At 46.4% G+C, this 17,553-nt stretch overlaps 1 non-coding gene across 1 annotated transcript; it reads right to left on the bottom strand.

Moving 5' to 3' along the window:
- Positions 1-16,727: 16,727 nt before the first annotated feature.
- Positions 16,728-16,832, bottom strand: LOC135964476 (U6 spliceosomal RNA). The gene has a single exon (XR_010576980.1). It is a non-coding gene; the product is annotated as a U6 spliceosomal RNA (small nuclear RNA).
- Positions 16,833-17,553: the final 721 nt, after the last annotated feature.

The raw sequence follows: 17,553 nt of genomic DNA, 5'->3' as shown, positions 1-17,553 counted from the left end.
GAGTCTCGCTCTGTCGCCCAGGCTGGAGTGCAGTGGCCGGATCTCAGCTCACTGCAAGCTCCGCCTCCTGGGTTCACGCCATTCTCCTGCCTCAGCCTCCCGAGTAGCTGGGACTACAGGCACCCGCCACCTCGCCCGGCTAGTTTTTTGTATTTTTTTTAGTAGAGACGGGGTTTCACCGTGTTAGCCAGGATGGTCTCGCTCTCCTGACCTCGTGATCTGCCCGTCTCGGCCTCCCAAAGTGCTGGGATTACAGGCTTGAGCCACCGCGCCCGGCCTTTTTTTTTTTTTTTGAGATGGAGTCTTGCTCTGCTTCCCAGGCTGGAGTGCAGTGGCACGATCTCAGCTGACTGCAACCTCTGCCTCCCAGGTTCAAGTGATTCTTCTGTCTCAGCCTCCCGAGTAGCTGGGAACTACAGGTGTGCGCCACCATGCCCAGCTAATTTTTGTAATTTTAGTAGAGACGGGGTGTCACCGTATTGGCCAGTCTGGTCTCGAACTCCTGACCTAGTGATCTGCCCACCTTGGCCTTCCAAAGTGCTGGGATTACAGACATGAGCCACTGTGCCTGGTCCAATATAGTTATTTCTTAAACTTATTTTTATAGTTATTTTTATGTCTTCATTTTACATTTCTCTTTTTATATATGGCTTTAATGAGCATAATACATAAATGTTTATAATTTATGAAAAAGCATCCTTGTAATTTCTATTTAGTGCATGGTTTTAATGTACATCCTATATAAATCCAGTGCTAGCTGTATAAACTATATGACTAAACAGATTTGCATGTAGTAGCGATGCATGCTTTTTTTCTTTTTTTTGAGACAGAGTCTGGCTCTGTCACCCAGGCTGAAATGCAATGACATGATCTTGGTTCACTGCAACCTCCGCCTCCCAGTTCAAGCGATTCTCCTGCCTCAGCCTCCCAAGTAGCTGAGATTACAGGCATGCATCACCACACCTGGCTAATTTTTGTACTTTTAGAAGAGACGGGGTTTCACCATGTTGACCAGGCTGGTCTCCAACCCCTGACCTTAGGTGATCTGCCTGCCTCGGCCTCCCAAAATGCTGGGATTACAGGCATGAGCCCCACACCTGGCCTGGACAAGTTCTAAGACCTTCGAGGTGGAAGTTCGAGCTGCCTTTATGAAGTCTTTTGGAGATTCTGCCAGTGAGTGAGGGCCTTCGAACACTGGACAAGCTGCATTGGCCCAGATGTTGGCAGCACATCATTCTTCAGGTAGCCCCTTTTGTGGTGATAATGACAAGAAAACCATGACTAGTGCACAGGTGGAAACGAGAACCAGAAAGGAAAAAGGGGTGGACATTGTCTGGGGTTGCAACTGACAGAGGGGTTATGTGTGAGGCTCCCTCTGAGATCTCTCATGAATGAGTGAAGACCCTTGAAGGCTAACGTTCTTGTGTCTCGGGTGATGAGTGGCTCGGAATCTGCAATTTGGGCACAAGGGTAAGTGTGACCTCATTTTGCAATCACTGACAGATGGAGAGACGAGATCCAGGGGCTGGGGAAGTTTGGGGCTGAGAACTCACGTGATGAGGCTGCTCAAGGCATCTACAGAGTAACCCTGAGTGCTGTAGGGGGTGGGCTCTTCCGCACTCCCTCTCTGGGAGTTTTCATCCATGAAGGTAGGGCCTGAGAAACAGGATACAGACGTGCAGAGTTGACAGTTTGCAGAGCAATGTTGTGTTCAGAAAAAATATCCTGGCCGGGCGCAGTGGCTCATGCCAGTAATCCCAGCACGTTGGGAGGCCAAGGCGGACGAATCTCTTGAGCTCAGGAGTTCAAGACCACCCTGGCAACATGGTGAAACCCCGTCTCTAGTAAAATACAAAAAAAATTAGCTGGGCATGGTGGTGCGCGCCTGTAGTCCCAGCTACTCAGGAAGCTGAGGCATGAGAATCATTTGAGCCCTGCAGGTGGAGTCTGCAGTAAGCCGAGATCACGCCACTGCACTCCAGCCTGGGCAACACAGAGAGATTCCATCTCAAAAACAAAAAAGAAAGAAAGAGAAGAAAAGAAAAAATATCTCAGACAGACTCAGTCCAAATTCCTAGCTGTGTGGCCTTGGAGAAGTCATTCTCTGAGCCTCAGATGTCTGGTCTCATCTGTAAGACAGAAATACTCTTTCTTGCTCAGGACAAACAAGAAGAGAGTTCTACTTATCCAACAAAACCCTCCACCCTGCCACAAGCCCTACCTCCCCCATAACCTTTCTCCGGGAAATGATATTTGAAAAACAAAGTCTTTCAGCTCTGGCAGGGCTCCAGAGCAGGGTCACCAGTTCACTGGACAATAACCTCAGTGATGTGATTTTTCCTCCCAGAACATATGGCAAGTGGGTCAGAGCTGGGGAAGTGGGAGCACAGCCGCTGCAGAGGCCAGTCTTGAGCATGTTCTCATTTTGCAGCTAACCAACAGCTTCCCCTGGCATGAGCAGACAGGAGCAGCCCCTCTTCTTTCTAACTGGGAGGAGAATGCCCACAGGCTTACAGCAGCTATGCCAAAGCCCATCTTGGACATTAGCAAGCCCCCAACCACCCACAGAGGTGCCAGAGGACTTCTCCCTGAGCACCAGGCCCAGGTGCCATGTGGCAGGCTCTGGTAGACACCAGCTCTCCCAGCCTCTCCACCCACCTGCCCCCACCCCATGAGGATGCTGGCCACCCTCCTCCTTCACCTTCCTGTTCTGTCTCCCACTCCCTCTAGCTTCATAGACACAGCCAGGGCTTATTCTCCTCCGCCTCGGTCAGGCAGTGTGCCCTGAGGTTGGCACTAAATAGTGGAGGAGTCAGACCACCTCCAGAGACCCTGCACGTGGCCCAGAGTGTGTGAACAAGGCACTTTCCTGGAAGAACATCTCCCTTAAAAAGGTTACTCATAGGCATTCTTTTTACATTTTATAGAAAAGAAAAAGGATGCCAGGTGTGGTGGCTTATGCCTATAATCCCAGCACTTTGGGAAGCCGAGGCAGGTGGATCACTTGAGGTCAGGAGTTCGAGACCAGCCTGGCCAACATGGCAAAACCCTGTCTGTACTAAAAATATAAAAATTAGCCTGATATGGTGGTGCATGCCTGTAATCCCAGCTACTCAGGAGGCTGAGGCAGGAGAATCACTTGAACACGGGAGGTGGAGGTTGCAGCGAACCAAGATCATATCCCTGGAAATCAAAAAAAGAAAAAAGAAAAGAAAAAGGAGGCACCATTCAATCTGGTGTGGATTTATCAAGCATCTACTCTATGCCAGGAACTCTCTGCACACTAAGGATGCTGTAAGTGACATTCCCTGCCCTCATGGAGCTCAAGGAGATTAAATGACCCCTATAATCTAAGGCAGTTTTTCAAATGTCTTAAAGCCTCCTGATGTGTACAAAAGGTAAAAACCCTGGTATGTGTGGTGGAAGAAGCCAGAGCAGTCACCACGTCTCACCCCAGGACTCCAGGAAGTTCTCAAATCACCACGCAGAGTCTCCTGCAAGACCTTGAAAAGTAATAACAGCTAGTGTGTATTAAACACTTATTACAGGCCAGGCACTCTTCTAAAAACATTAGCACGTGAACTCTCAGAACAAACCCATAATGTAGGAACTGTGATCCCCATTTCACAGATAGAAAGGAGATCACAGAGAAGGAAGCCACTTCCCACAAGGGCTGACTCCAGGGCCCGTGACTTGTGTTCTCACCTGGCTTAGCTGCTCCACAGAGCTCCTCACAAGCCGTGAAGAGCAGTGCCATGAAACCTCACCGCATCACCACCATTCTGATGATGATGGTGGTGACGGTGGTGGCAGTGGTGATGAGGTAACTCTTAGTTCCTTTAGTTCCTTTACTTCCTGCAGAGAATGACTGGTTCCTCTAAATGGCTTGGTGATTGTTTTGTTTGTTTGTGTTTTTGGGTTTTGTTTGTCTGTCACCCAGGCTGTAGTGCAGTAATGAAACCTCAACTCACTGCAGCCTTGATCTCCCAGGCTCCGGAAATCCTCCCACCTAAGCCTCCCAAGCAGCTGGGACAACACACCGGCTAATTTTTGTGTTTTTTGCAGAGACACAGTTTCACTATGTTACCCGGGCTGGTGTCAAAATCCTGAGCTCACGTAATCCTCCCGCCTCCCAAAGTGCTGGGATTACAGGCATGAGCCACCACGCCCAGCCTAATTTTTTTAATGTACATTTTCATTTTACCAGTGCTATTGTAAGTGCTTTTTGCTGTAACACATTTCTAACACATTTTAAGCAAAGGCGGCATTAATTTTGAAGAAATGATCCTTTCTTATGAAGACCCTTATTCAGCCATTCCCGGAGAGAGGAGGGACAAAGAGAGAGAGACAGAGAGTACAGGCGTTTGCAGACAGGAGACAGAATAAGAGAACATTTGCTAAAGAAATGACCTAGGCACTCAGTAAATGTTAGAAGACACGTGAGGGGCTTTTCCAGCGGTCAGTCCTGGCTGGAAACTCGGTCCCACCCTGTGCCAGATGACATGTCAGACCCACTACATAAATCCTCTGAGCCTCGGTTACCTTGTCCGCAAAGCAAGAGATCTCATTGGGGTTTTCTCCCACATTAAAGGAAACAACCACACTGCACAAAGCCTGGAACAGAATAGGAATGTGGTCTGTGCCTGCATCAACCCCTTGTGGACCCTGAGTACAAGGCTGAAAATGTCAGCAGAGGGCGCTGGCTGCTCTGGGCCTCTCAGTCTGAGAATCGTGCAGTGTGGATTCAGCGTGGATTCTCTGTCTTGTGGGTGGAGGGCTGAGGACTTTAATCCACAGTCAGATTCCCCCGCCTGTGGGCACTGTGCTGGGGACAGAAAGCAGAGCCCTCTGAAGGTGCAGTTATATGTCATTTGCATTTCTTATAGAGAACAGATGCTCCTTTCCATGGAGAAACATTCCCATATGGTCTGGCCTTGTCGCAATTTCCAACAAGGGCTGGTCTTAAATTTTGCAATTAAAGGTGTCCCTTGGCCACAGCCAGAAAAGAAACTGAGTTTTCATTGAGCCCTGGAGGTGCCTTTGTTTTGCCTCTGACAAGAAGGAAGCCAGCCCTCTGGGCCCCAGGGCCCTGCCAGCTCTCCCTGAGGTCCCCAATTGAGGAAAGGGTTGGGGCCTTCCCTTTAGGGGTTGCTGGTAGTCCCAAAAAAGGCTGTGCCAGGGAGATTGGGAAGGGAATGGGGAGGGAGACGAGTTCAGAGGACAGGGCTAGGGCTGTCAGAATGAATTTCGGGAGACTTTTCCTCCAGCATCTCACATCCTCACTTTTTCTACTCTAACCCTCTAGACCCCCATCTTCCATCTTTCCTCCTCTCTACCCTCAGGACACACACAGCCTCCAGGTCATAAGCTCTCTTCAGATGAAACACACAGGTGGCATCATCCCTCTGCCAGCTAGCCAGGTCCTCTCTTGTCTGGCATCCTCAGGCCCCCCAGCAGCCCTGTGTAATAAGGTGCTCTAGGAAGCCTCCACCCTCAGGTCCAGCCTTCTCGTCTTGCCCCTCCAAGGCCTTCAGCTTGCTGTTCCTTTCCCATTCCATCCTTTACTCACTACTACTTGAATCTGATCCATGCTTTTACCTCCCTGATCAGGTCTGACTTCCTCTCAGCCAGGACTCCCCCTGGCCCTCCCAGTAATGCATCCACAAGTAACAGCAGCAACCCTTGGCCCCATTCCCCGCAGCCCCTGGTGCTTTCCTGCCTCCTAGAAACTATTCCCACAAACTGCCATGCTAGCCAGCTCCACCTCCCTGGAGAGAGCTGAACCCTGGGCATCCCATACATATGATTTTCCACCGGTAGCCATAGGAGGACGCACGTTCACCTCCTGTCCTGCTGCTCAGTCCTCTCTGGACAACTCCTATGTCCCCAAGCTATCTCCTGTTTCAGAGAGTCCCCTCTCGAGTACCATTCCAGGTGTCCCCTGAATTTCTGTCCTCCATCATGTGTTTATCTCCAGTGTCCCAATCCCTCAGGACCTCACGTGGGCTCTGAATCCATTAACTAGCTGTGTGACCTGGAAACCAACTCATCCTTTCTGAACCGCAGGTTCCTTAAATGTAACTTGGGAGTGCTAATGCCCACATCCTTTTGTGTTTTTTTTTTGAGATAGAGTCTCACTGTCACCCAGGCTGGGGTGCAGTGGCACAATTTCGGCTCACTGCAAGCTCCACCTCCTGGGTTTAAGTGATTCTAGTGTGTCAGCCTCCTGAGTAGCTGGGATTACAGGCATGCACCACCATATCAGGCTAATTTTTATATTTTTAGTACAGACAGGGTTTTGCCATGTTGGCCAGGCTGGTTTCAAACTCCTGACCTCAAGTGATCCGCCTGCCTCAGCCTCCCAAAGTGCTGGGATTATAGGCATCGGCCACCACTCCCAGCATTGCCCACATCATTGGCTGCTGTGATGATGTCATGAGATGACAAACAGAAACATCTCCTTCCTCCTTCCTCTGTGGCGATAACTCTCCAGGGTGGGGTGAGGGGACTAGGACAGGCTCCCCACTGTCCCCACAAGTGACTGTCTCTGTCTCAGGCCAGATGCCCCTGACTCAACCCTACAAGTTGCAGGAAAGCTAAGCCTAGTCTCTCTCTCCAAGAACCTGGTCCCAAAGAGAAATAGTTCCTGCTGCCAGGGTTCCATGGCTTTCCACAGTTGACCTACAAGGTCAACTATCTTGAGTTGATAGTATGAGCCGCCATACTATATGGTGGCTTATTTAAAGCCTGTAGCAGCTGTATGGAGACTGCCCACACAGAACCAGTCAATTTGGTCGATCTTTGCATTTAGTAGTTGTTTAACAGATGATTTTTATGGATTTAGACCAACCACCCTGATCGGAACCACACCTTTGTTCCCTTTTCCTAGCTGGAAAAAAAAAAATGGGATTCTTTGCTATGGCACCTACATGGAGGCCATCTGAGGGGCTCTGGCCAGGAATCCAGCTGTTGAGTCCTTCAGTGTTGTTACCTGGGAGCCACAACCATGAAGCATGTCTGTCCTTTTACAGGTCTCTTAAAACCACTTTCCAAACAGCCACTTCCAAAGTCATACAGCCATTAGGAGAGCTGACTGCACTGATTTTTACCCTTTGTTACTGATGTCAGAGGCATAGTAAGCAGATTAGAACGGGGCGGGATGCTACCTTCTGGCACTTCCTGCCAAAATTTGCCTACAGTACATGGATGGCTGTTTAGAGGTAAGCTAAAAAAATCTGGTGAAAAGTGCCTGGAGGCATTTAGAATTTTGAAAACGTTAAGTCGGCCATGTGTCAGTGACACTGCTGGTTGCCTACTTAACATGCGTTTCTCACCTACCCTCCTTTCCTCTTTCTATTCAGAACAGCATCTGCCCTCTTTGCTCAGCTTTGTGTTTCACGAGGGGTTGATCACAGCCCTCATAGGTCCAAGCCAATCACGGGTTCCCAAACCCTTTGTTGGTAATTGGTTTAGATAAGGGTGTCTAACATTGTGACATAGATTTCTTTTTTTTTTTTTTTTTTTTTTTTTTTTGAGATGGAGTCTTGCTCTGTCGCCCAGGCTGGAGTGCAGTGGCAGTGGCGCAATCTTGGCTCACTGCAACCTCTGCCTCCCAGGTTCAAGCGATTCTCCTGCCTCAGCTTCCCGAGTAGCTGGGATTACAGATGCACATCACCACGCCCGGCTAATTTTTGTATTTTTAGTAGAGATGGGGTTTCACCATATTGGTCAGGCTAGTCTTGAACTCCTGACCTCATGATCTGCCCACCTCAGCCTCCCAAAGTGCTGGGACTACAGGGGTGAGCCACTGCGCCCAGCCTAAATTTCTGTCATTGTAAGCCACCCAGTTTGTGGTAATTTGTTACAGCAGCCCTAGGAAAAAAATACCCTCTGTTTCCAGCCTCTACCCTCTTTGTTGTGTTGGCTTCTCTTTTTCTTCTGGCTACGGACCAACCCCTGTACTCCCTAAACCACAGAACTGCCGACAACTTGCATATTTGACACCTGTCAATCAAGCTTCCAGAAAGAAAAAAATCTGTTTTCCAAATCCAGTTCTCTGTGAAATAACTTTGATTGGCCTAGCTTGAGTTGCAAGCTAAATTTGGTCCAATCAACTGTGCCCAATGGCAGACTGGCATTGAACCAAGATGGCAGCTCCTAAAGTAGCCATATGGATGGGAACAGAAGATACAGGGAAATTTCTAGAGTAACAAGTGTCCGCTCCAGTTATCTTTAAATAGTTACTCCATAAATACTGGCTTCCCTGGACCTTGTTAATCTTTTATATTTTCAGGTATATCTATCAAAAAACAGTGGGGTAACGATAAAGAAAAAAATCTGGATCTTAAAAAGCCAGATATCTCAACTGACCAGTGAAAGTCTTCGACAAGGATGTAATGGACACCAGTACTCTTAGAAGTAATAATGGCATAATTTATAAAGTAAATAATTTGATTGTCCCTACTCCAGCTGTGCACGGAAAAGTGAGTTGAGGGAATCCAGCCCTGTGCAAAAGGGCTATCCAGGAGCAGCCAAATAGGGCCAGGTGTGGCAGCTTATGCCTGTAATCCCAGCACTTTGGGAGGCCGAGGTGGGCAAATTTCTTGAGGTCAGGAGTTCTAGACCAGCCTGGCCAACACGGTGAAACCCCATCTCTACTAAAAATACAAAAATTAGCTGGGCAAGGCGGTGGGTGCCTGTAGTCCCAGCTACTCGGGAGGCTGAGGCAGGAGAATCTCTCGAACCCAGGAGGCAGAGGGTGCAGTGAGCCAAGCTTGCACCACTGCACTCCAGCCTGGGTGACAGAGTGAGACTGTCTCCAAAAAAAAAAAAAAAAATCTCATGATAAAAACTGAATAGATGCAAATAAATAACCCAAATATACTCTTGTTTGTCTTAGAGATAGCAAGTTAAATCTGATCAGAAATGACTGAAGCAAGTCCAGAGATGCTGACTGATTAGTACTTCTACACAGGCAGTTCCTGTGGTGTGCTGAGGGATGAGATACTTGCAGCAACTTTGTGGCCGTTCTCTTAGACCACTGAGTAATAAGCTGTGCTGATAACGACTCATAAAGCCTTTAGACACAAATTCTGTAATTGCACCATTATTACAAATTTTATTGTCTGGCATTCCAGGTTTCTTGTAAATAACTGATGTAAAGCCTCAATCATTAAAGGGAAGGTTTGAGATAGTATCAAAACTATCTTGGTTTTTTTTTTAAACGTCTCTTACAGTCAAATTATTCCCCAGGAATGTTTCTGTACTATCAGTATGTTTAAAAAAAAAAAAAATCTAGATCACTTCTCTTTTTGAGACAGGGTCTTGCTCTGTCATCCAGGCTGGAATGCAGTAGCGCAAACATGACTCACTGCAGCCTTGACCTCTCTGGGCTCAGGTGATCCCCCCACTTCAGCTTCCTGAGTAGCTAGGACTACAGGCACGCACCACCACACCCGGCTAATTTTTGTATTTTTCACAGAGATGGGGTTTTGCCATGTTGCCCAGACTGGTGTCCTGGACTCAAGGAATCAACCACCTCATCCTCCCAAAGTGCTGGGATTACAGGTGTGAGCCATTGCACCTGGCCATAAGTTCCCTCAAGGGTTTTTCTCAAGTTGCCTACAGTAATCATAAATACAGCCTTTTTCAGTGGCACACTAATTCCATGGTCCATGATGGCTTACTGCAAACATAGATTCCTTCCTGTCAATAACTTCCCATTATGCTGTTATGATATAGCCAAGATAATATGGTAAAAATATGTTGACATGATAAATTTTTCCAATAAAATGCATCCTTTGCATGCAGACAATTCATACTTATTAGTAAATAATTTTCATTCTTTGGGCAGTTTCTCTCTAGATCACCCCTTCAATACCAAGTTTAAGGCACAAGCTGATCTAGCATCACACAGGCAATAAACAAAAAACTATATTTTGTCTTCTCTTCAACAGAGAATGAGGTAAGTCTCCCAGGATCCCCATGTCCTGTAAAGCTGACAAGGAGTGTGTAGTGTGAGGGCACTTAGGGGACAGCATTCATTAGAGCTCTTCAAGGATTCCCCAAGAGAGCTTAGGAGTTGGGTTGGAAGCAAACAGTCCCACAATTCATAAAACAGTGCTGTAGTTCAAGGATAGGTTTATTCTTAGAAGAGTCCCTGGAAAGTCAAATGATAGCTTGTTGGAAGGATTTAAGGAACTAATAATCCACATGAAGTGCTTAGCCCAGTGCCTGATGTGTCATAAGCATTCAATATATGTTAGCTAGTCTTATGATTTGAAGTGGTGATAAGATTTCCTAACATCCATGATAACTCTTGGGGCTTCCATCTTGGTATCTGTGCAGCTGCATTCTGTGAGTGACAGTGTTCTTGGGTGGAAGCAGCTGGTACCTAACGGCCATCTGGCATTCTGTGGCTAAGCACAACTCCAGCCCTATAGGGTAGAGCAATTACATCAATAAACAGTGGCTGCATTCACAAAATCCATGGGCCCCGTCTGGGAAGCCAAAAATCTGCTTGACAGCCCTGCTCTTGTTATAGTAGGTAGCTAGCCAGCCATGAGCAGGGCAGGAGAGGACCCCTCCCAATCACCAGGAATGTCAGGCAACCATCAGGTGATGGTAAAGCAGTGTTACACTGTCTCCCTAAAATAATATTTAGGTCGGTGCAAAAGTAATTGCTGTTTTTTTATTGTTTTTAATGACAAAGACTGCAATTACTTTTGCACCAACCTAAGAATTGGTCACAGCTGGTGCCTGGGAAAGGCAGTCTCCTGATAGAGAGAAACACCTGGAACTGGCGATCAGCAGCTTCTGGGTGAGATCTCTAGAGTTGGGTGAGTGGGCTCAAGCATGTACAATAATGGGCAAAATGACAGAGTTTAACCAGTATATGACCTTCCTCTAGGAACACTGGTAAGGGGAGAAGACCCTCAAGTGAACATGCACACACTCCAGTTAAACATACTGTGCATGCGGCCCCTCCCAAGTGCTGGCAGGCCACTGTGCACCCAGACAGCCCATCCCAAGGAAGAATCAAGAGAGAAGAGATGCAGACCCCGGAAGTGTGCCATTGTATAAAACCCCAAGTCAAAGGTCAAGCAGTGCACTTTGACTCTCTCAAGTCTCCTGCTTGGCCCTCTTCCAAGTGTACTTTACTTCCTTTCGTTCCTGCTGTAAAACTTTTTAATAAACTTTCACTCCTGCTCTGAAACTTGCCTGTCTCTCACTCTGCCTTATGCCCTTTGGTTAAATTCTTTCTCCTGAGGAGGCAAGAATTGAGCTTGTTGCAGACCCGTAAGGAGTCGCCACAACTCTCACTCTGAGTCCAGGGCCAAGGAATATCCCTTTCCAGTAGGTGATAACATGGCTCAGTAATGGCTACTATTTACAGAAATGCAAAAGAGGCTGGGGGCGGTGGCTCACTCCTGTAATCCCAGCACTTTGGGAGACCAGGGCAGGTGGATCACCTGAGGTTGGGAGTTCAAGACCAGCCTGACCAACACGGAGAAACCCCGTCTCTACTAAAAATACAAAATTAGCCAGGCGTGGTGGCTCATGCGTGTAATCCCAGCTACTAGGGAGGCTGAGGCAGAAGAATCGCTTGAACCCAGGAGGCAGAAGTTGTGGTGAGCTGAGATCATGTCATTGCACTACAGCCTGGGCAACAAGAGCAAAACTCTGTCTCAAAAAAAAAAAAAAGGCAAAAGAAAATGAGTAGCGCTGGCAAGGCTATGGCACTTCCTTTATTTTTTAGTATTTTTTAGCAGATTGAACAGATACTATGCATGCTTGACTTCAAGTGCTATTGGTCCTTGAATGGTAGTTATGGTAGCAGAAGTGAAAATAGGAAGTTCCATGATATATATATATTTTAATTTCCCACTTCTATGTCTGATTTATCTTCATAAAACAGGACGTTCTGATTTTGTTCTGGGTAGTCTTTCTCTGTTGACCTCATCATTGAAACACAGTGCTACCCCTTGGACTCCTAAAAGAGAGGTTGTCATCAAAGCATTAGGAAGCTTTAGTAACCCCAGGAATTCTAGAAAGTATATGAAGGTCAGCAACTGGACATCTCTTGATAAACTTGGACGGAGTCAACTATTGCAAATAATTGCCCCCTCCCAGGAAACATTAGAGGGTGCTCACTAGCCTGAGGCATCTGCCATGGGTGCTGCCTTCTCACAGTGTCTGTACATTTCCTCAATTATACTAACATCTTTAAGCTCAAAGAATCCCAGTTCCTCCGGAGACTGCAATGGGAACCTTGAGCAGATGACCAACCTCCATCAGCCTCTGTTTCTTCATCTGCAAAGTGGTAAACTAGCTTTATTCCACAGAGTTGTTTTAAGGAAGAAAAATACAGTATATAATAATTATATATGATACATTTTTATTGTATAAAATGCAATATGCAATATAAATAAGTATATGTAATATTATACATATAATAATATAATTGAGTATTTAGCACAGCACTTGCCAGATAATAAATGCCCAATAAGTATATGGAAGAAATAGAGAAGACAACCACCAGTGCAATTCTTTTTTTTTTCTTTTTTTTGAGATGGAATCTGCCTCTGTCACCCAGGCTGAAGTGCAGTGGCACGATTTCGGCTCACTGCAACCTCCACCTCCCAGATTAAAGCGATTCTCCTGCCTCAGCCTCCCGAGTACCTGGGATGACAGGCACATGCTATCATGCCACGCTAATTTTTGTATTTTTAGTAGAGACAGGGTTTTGCCCTGTTGGCCAGGCTGGTCTCAAACTCCTCACCTCAAGTGATCCACCTGCCTCAACCTCCCACGTGCTGGCATTACAGGTGTGAGCCACTGTGCCTGGCCTACCAGTGCAATACTTCAAAAGTGCTGAGTATATTTTACTGAGTATACTCAGATTGAGGATTTATAATTTGAGGTTTATGGTGCCTTAGAGAAACTTACTTAAATTTTATGCAAAATAGTATATTTATGGGCATTTCTCTAGGGAGAAGGTGCAGAGTTTTCACCAGATTCTTGGATTCTCTGCTCTGGATAAGGTTAGGAACCACCATGGTTTCTATTTCTTAAGCCCACACCTCACTCCCATTAGGATGGCTCCTATCCAAAAAAACAAAACAAAACAAAAAGGCCAGGTGCAGTGGCTCACGCCTGTAATCCCAGAACTTTGGAAGGCCAAGGCAGGCGGATCACCTGAGGTCAGGAGTTCGAGACCAGCCTGGCCAACATAGCAAGACCCCCGTATCTATGAAAAATACAAAAATTAGCCAGAAGTGGAGGCAGGCACCTGTAATTCCAGCTACTCAGAAGGCTGAGGCAGGAGAATTGTTTGAACCTGGGAGGCGGAGGTTGCAGTGAGCCAAAATTGTGCCATTGCACTCCAGCCTGGGCGACAGAGTGAAACTCCCTTGAAAAAAAAAAGAAAAAAAAAACAGAAAATGACAGAGATTGGAACATTATTGTATCAGGCTGCTCAGGCTTCCGTAACAAAAAAAACTACAGACTGCAGGTCAGGCATGGTGGCCCATGCCTGTAATCCCAGAGCTTTGGAAGGCTGAGGCAGGCGGATTATTTGAGCCCAGGAGTTCTAGACCAGTCTGGGCACCATAGTAAAACCCCGTTTCTAGGAAAAATACAAAAAATTAGCTGGGCATAGCGGTGCGTGCCTGTAGTCCCAGCTACTCGGGAGGCTAAAGTGGGAGGATAGTGGAGTCCAGGAGGCAGAGGTTGCAGTGAACTAAGATTGCACCACTGCACTCCAGCCTGAACAACTGAATGAGAGCCTGTCAAAAAAAAAAAAAAAAAAGACCAAAAAATCTACAGACTGGGTGGCTTAAACAACACAAATATTTTTTCTTACATTTCTGGAGGCTAGATGTCCAAGATCAAGTTTCGGGCTGATTCGGTATCTGGTCAGCGCTCTCCTCCTGGCTTGCAAATGGCTGCCTCTTGCTCTGTCCTTACAAAGCCCTTCCTTAGTGCCTTCACATGGAGAGAAAAGGGCTAGCTCTCTAGTGCCTTTTTTTTTTTTTCTTTTTTTTTTTTTTTGAGACAGACTCGCTGTCTCCCAGGTTGGACTGCAGTGGTGCGATCTCAGCTCATATCAACCTCCACCCCCCAAAGCTGGGTTCAAGCGATTCTCCTGCCTCAGCCTCTGGTGCTCTTTTTTTTTTTTTGGAGACGGAGTTTCACTTTTGTTGCCCAGTTGAAGTGCAATGGCGTGATCTCAGCTCACTGCAAACTCCACCTCCTGGGTTCAAGCGATTTCTATCCCTTCAGGTAGCTGGGATTACAGGCATGCACCACCTGGCCCGGCTAATTTTGTATTTTTACTAAAGATGGGGTTTCTCTATGTTGGTCAGGATGGTCTCGAACTCCCAACCTCAGGTGATCTGCCCGCCTCAGCCTCCCAAAGTGCTGGGATTATAGGCGTGAGCCACTGCACCCAGCTGCTCTTCTTATAAGAACATAAATTCTTATGTTTTTGAATTTGACCTCATTTAACCCTAGTTACTTTCTTACTCCAAATACAACCATATTGGGGGTTAGGGTTTCAATATATGAATTTGGGGGGCACACAAACATTCATTTCATAACACTTTTTCTACTTTAAAAAGGAAGGAAATTCAGACACGTGCTACAACATTGATGAGTCTTGAGGACATGATGCTAAATAAAATATGTCAGATAAAAAAGGAAAAATGCTGTATGATTCCACTTAGATGAGGTACCGAGACTAGTCAAACTCACAGAGACAGAAAGTAGAAGGGCAGTGACCATGGGCTGTGGGGAGAGGGGAATGAGGGGTTGTTGGTTAATAGGTACAGAGTTTCAGTTTTGCAAGATGAAGAGTTCTGGAGATGGATGTTGGTGATGGTTGCACAACGATGTGAATCTACTTACTACCATTGAACTATATGCTTAAAAATGGTCAAGATGGGCTGGTGCGGTGGCTTCTGCCTGTAATCCCAGCACTTCGGGAGGTCGAGGCGGGTGGATCACCTGAGGTCAGGAGTTCCAGACCAGGCTGACCAACAAGGTGAAACCCTATATCTACTAAAAATATAAAAATTAGACGGGTGTGGTGATATGCACCTGTAGTCCCAGCTACTCAGGAGGCTGAGGCAGAAGAATTGCTTGAACTTGGGAGGTGGAGGTTGCAGTGAGCTGAGATCACACCACTGCACTCCAGGTTGCACGATGGAACAAGACTCCATCTCAAAAAAAAAAGAAAAGAAAAGGTCAAGATGGTGAATTTTATGTTATATGTATTTTGTCACAATTTAAAATGATAAATAAGGCCGGGCACTGTGGCTCACACCTGTAAACCCCAGCACTTTGGCAGGCTAAGGCGGGCGGATCACTTGAGCCCAGATATTTGAGACCAACCTTGACAACATGGCAGAACTCCATCTCTACAAAAACACAAAAATTAGCTGGGGATGGTGGCACCCGCCTGCAGTCCCAGGTACTTGGGAGGCTGAAGTGGGAGGATCACCTGAGCCCACGTGGTCGAGGCTGCAGTGACCTATGTTTGGCCACCGCACTCTAGCCTAGGTGACAAAGTGAGACCCTGTCTCAAACAAAAATAATACAATAACATAATAAATAAGTAAAGCCACACTGAAAGCATCGTCCAGCTCCTGCACCACTGGAGTCCTGGGGAGTGGTTAAAAGCATACACTTTGAAATGAGATAGACCTGGCTTCTCATAGACCCACACATGAACCTGGAAAAGGTAGATGTTCAATCTTCAAAAATGTCTCTTAAACCAAAACAAACATTTTATCTTTCAAGTGACTAAATCTTACTGAGCACCAGGTTCCCTCTAGACTTCTTGGGACTCTATTAACAAATTGCCAGTGGTCAGGCTGTTTTAACCGTCCCTGAGCAGATTCTCCAGCCTAAGCAGGGGCTGGTAACCTGAACTGGCCTGTGAATATTTCAGAGTGTCCACTGTCTTAGCTCTGTTCACCCTGTTGAAAAGACAGCTCTGTATGTATGTTTCAGACAGCATTTTACAAGGAGACCACATCTCTGATTCCAGAAATAAAGAGCAAATAACTCCATTGTCCTTAAACTTGTCAAGTTTGTTCCCCGCGAAGGTACTTCACGGATCTAACACTGACACCTACAAAGACCCCAGTTGGTTATTTTGATGCATCTAGCCCAACTCTGTAACAGAATCGGTGATAGCCTCGCCAGGCTATTAGTTCCTCCTCAAAGAATGATTGGAATTCACCCCATGGGATGTTTGACATGGAAGGGAAGAGCCTAAACGATCATTTTATCTCTCCCCATGCTTTGCTTGTTTGTTTTCAGACGGGAGGGAGTCTCGCTCTGTCACCCAGGCTGGAGCGCAGTGGTGTGATCTCAGCTCCTGCAAGCTCCGCCTCCCGGGTACAGGACATTCTCCTGCCTCAGCCTCTCAAGTAGCTGGGACTGCAGGCGTGTGCCACCACGCCTGGCTATGTTTCTTTTATTTTTAGTAGAGACAGGGTTTCGACATGTTGTCTAGGCTGGTCTCAAACTCCTGCCTCAGCCTCCCAAAGATCTCAGGCATGAGCCGTGGCTCCTGGACACCATGCTTTTACAAATGAGGAAACTGAGTCATAGAGAGGGTTAAGGAACTTCCTGAATAGAAATAAAAAGTAGGAATGGGAATCAAACCTAGGCCTTTGGGAACCAAGTCTAGACATGTTTCCACGACAACAGGCTATCTACAAAAATGTAAGTGTCTCATGAGTCTCTAAGTCATCTCGGTTCAGGGACCAAGCCAATTGTCTCTGTAATGCTTCGGTTTTAATATATGCACTGTCAAAATGAGCATGTATAAAAATGTACATTGTCAGCTATGATAATTAAATCCTTGACTCATCTGAACACTCCGCTATAACAGCAAGCATCACATCATTTTGTAACTGTCTCTTAGCTGGTCCACCTCCTCTACCTCCTCCACTAAACTGTGCATTCCCTGACAACAGGGTTGACTTGTTCCTGTCTTAACCCCTTGTCTGATACAAGGTATTATGACCCTGGATATATAGGAGTTAGATCATTGTGCAAGTGAGACTTGTACCATTTATAAGGACAAATACTCATTTTATATTTCAGTCTTACAAGGAAAAAGGCATCTAAGAAAATGTCGGGCATATGCAAGGGCCCCCACAAATTGAGCATAACACAATTCTGCAGATGTCTTGCTTTGTTATTGTTGTTTGGGGTTGTGTTTTTTGTTTTTATTTTTTGCTTGATAATAAAATTAAAGCCTCATATGTATGTCAGAAAGTAGGGTGGCTGAATCTAATATCTTAGCATGTACCATATTTTAAGCATAGTATCTGCTCTGTTTTCCAAATTAACTTGTTGATCATTTAAGTATCAAGAAGCCATGTGGTCCAGTCAGAGAAACACGCATCTCACAACTAAAAGTGACTTCAGGCCAGGTGCAGGGGCTCACGCCTGTCACACCAGCACTTTGGGAGGCCAAGGCGCGTGGATCACTGGAGACCAGGAGTTCGAGACCACCCTGGCCAACACAGGGAAACC

This window comes from Macaca fascicularis, chromosome 7, assembly GCF_037993035.2.
Source record: "Macaca fascicularis isolate 582-1 chromosome 7, T2T-MFA8v1.1".
NCBI lineage: Eukaryota > Metazoa > Chordata > Mammalia > Primates > Cercopithecidae > Macaca > Macaca fascicularis.
Note: the sequence above shows the minus strand (reverse complement) of the source record. Positions and strands in the feature narration are given on the sequence as shown.